The sequence below is a fragment of the Limulus polyphemus genome, unplaced genomic scaffold (assembly GCF_000517525.1).
Source record: "Limulus polyphemus unplaced genomic scaffold, Limulus_polyphemus-2.1.2 Scaffold9850, whole genome shotgun sequence".
Classification (NCBI taxonomy): Eukaryota; Metazoa; Arthropoda; class Merostomata; order Xiphosura; family Limulidae; genus Limulus; species Limulus polyphemus.
The window spans coordinates 7,717-10,648 of NW_013675460.1; positions in this window are offsets into that span (position 1 = coordinate 7,717).

The following is a 2,932-nucleotide window of genomic DNA, read 5'->3' on the forward strand; positions in this document are numbered from 1 at the left end:
ATGTAAAACCAGTTGTAGTAATTACAGATATCAAGGTAAAGTAGGGTTAACTGTATCATGTAAAACCAGTTGTAGTAATTACAGATATCAAGGTAAAGTAGGGTTAACTGTATCATGTAAAACCAGTTGTAGTAATTACAGATATCAAGGTAAAGTAGAGTCAACTGTATCATGTAAAACAAGTTGTAATAACTACTGAGATATCAGTTGTAGTATTCATAGCAACAAGGTCCTTTGATGAAGATCAAATATAATAGTTTCCATGGAAACTACACCTACTTATTCAATTCTATCATGGGCGGATGGATACATCCCACCTCGATGGCAAATTGACCATTGTATAATGTCTTAGCACTTGTACTTGTTCTTCTACATATAAAAAAAAAAAACAGCTTCAAAGTTCAAATTTATTTAATAAAAAGTTTTATATATTTAATTTTATGCATAAAATTTTTTTGAATCTTGAATTTTGATTTTTTGTTGATTTAAAATGAAAACATAAATGTTTGAGAGTTTTGTCTGATAGTAATATGGTACCTGTAGCTCTTTAGAAGGAAACTCAAATTAGTTTTCAAGAAATTGTCAATATTTTGAACATGTAACTTCAGTATAACTATAGTTCTATTGAGTATTGGCCTGCCGCTGGTTTTTGATCTTAGTTGTCGTGGTGTGATGTAATTGCTTATATCTCAGCCTCGAGAAGTCATTGGTTTGAAATCTAGACACGTAATGAAAGCTCTTTTCAACCATATAAACCAATATGGCTTCCAGTTCAGTGGAGAGTCACGTATAGATCAGAACAAGCTGATCAAAAGGCTTAACTTGGTAATATGTTGCTGGAAGATACGATGTTTGGGAATAACTTGCACCACAATTAACAGTCTGGTTTATTTTTCTAAAGCTTTTTTTATTATGTTACAGTATGATAGTAAAGGACGTGTTTTTTGTGGATCAAGATGAGATTGGCTTAATTCAATAATTTTATAGTCGACCGTATCTAGTTTCTTATCTTGCTCTGTTAGACTATTTTTAGGTTAGGTTATATTTTGTATGAACAGTGACGTAACATTGCCGTACTTTCTTTAAACAGACGTTAGAAGCCACCATGACTGGTTTAAGAATTGGATAAACGCTGCATCTTGAAAATCTGTTGTGAAAACCTGCCAGTGGAGACGAACGGTTCACTCTCATTTACGGAACACTTTTTTTTCCCCCCTTTCACATTTATATGAGAGTTTATGCAACCCAACTTGTAACAGGCATGTTTCAGTATAACTGTTGGTATACAGAATTAGGTAAAATAGTTTACTACAGCCACATTTGTTTAATATTATAGAGATTTATTTGTATAATCACACGAGCTTACAATCGTATAGAATGTACAGTGGTCTCGGTAGAGGCTTTTATATATTTGGTATGTATTGTGCATTTTTTCGTTTAGAAACTTTGCTAGCGGTTCAAGGCTTGTTTTAGTACGATTCTAGAGATGGAATCGTCACTTACCGATAAAGATATAATCTTTTATGTGTTCTGTAATAACCTAAAATAGGGAATAGGGTCAGTGTTATTGAAACTTGATAATTATTTGAGGTATAACTTTATTTTTTGATTAGCTTATAGATTTCAATAAAATGTTTGGTTGATATATGTCTAGGAGGATTTGTGAACATACAGATCTTTGAAGGATAGTTTAAATTATATTTTAAGTTTATCAGTTTCATCAGATTTGATGAAAAACTAACGTGTGATTTTGCTATTTTGTATTTAGGAATTTATTTAACTTGTTTAATAACTGCTTCGTTATGATGGACTGGTGCTGAACAATTTTTTATAATTCAATGTCATTTGATACAAGTAGTTTCAATTGATTTATTGACTCACTCACGGAGAGGGATTTACAGAACTTCTTGTTAAGCCTAATTTGATGTTAGTAACTGTAAAAAAGATCGTCATATTTCAATGTGACTGCCATGATAAGTAGCATTGAAACACTTATATGAAGGTTCGGAGAAAGAAATATATGAAACTAACAAGTCCGAATTGATCCCGATAAACAGTTGAGACTTTAGAAAAGTTAAATCCAAATCTGTTTTTTCAGTAGCTGCAACAAAGACATACTATCAATTTTTAAGTAATGTCCCTTAACGAAACATTCCCCTTTTTATTTAATGTTCACTATTTTGGCTTCAAACTTTGCATTATATTATCTTTTGTTGTTTGAAATTTTTAAAATAAGAAAATGTTTGATATTATCCATACCTTTACATTATTAATTGAAAGCTGTGACCAAATTGTTTTTTTTTTTTGTGTGTGGAATACGTATACTATTTAAACAGTATAATGATTTATAAATAAATACGATATATATTTTTTGAGGTTTATCTGAAGAAAACTGTGTTCTAGTAGCAAAGACAAAAGAAACCGAGTTGATATTTTTTCATCTCGGAATCGTTACAGGTTTCAGAAATTTGTGTATTTATTTACTGGTTAGTTATCAATGAGATTCGGCCAAGTTTTGAATTTAACAAAAACAAAAGTTTATGTATTACAGTAGTGCCGATCGATAACATTCTTGAGATGGTAACTGGTAAAAAAATCATTTTCACTGCCACTCCTAGACTTGAAGTATTTTTTAACTAAAAGAAACTTTCTGATGATAATTTTTCTTTCCAAAATAAACAAAATCTCCAAAAGTCTAGAAACAAATTGCAGGTAGGAAAGTGAAATTTAGTGGATAAGCTGTGTCATTACACAGTCCTGATATATCATACACAGTCAACAACCATTTCACCACGTGCTGTGTGTGTGTATATCATTACATTGTCCTGATATATCATACACAGTCAACAATCATTTCACCACGTGCTGTGTGTGTATCATTACACTGTCCTGATATATCATACACAGTCAACAACCATTTCACCACGTGCTG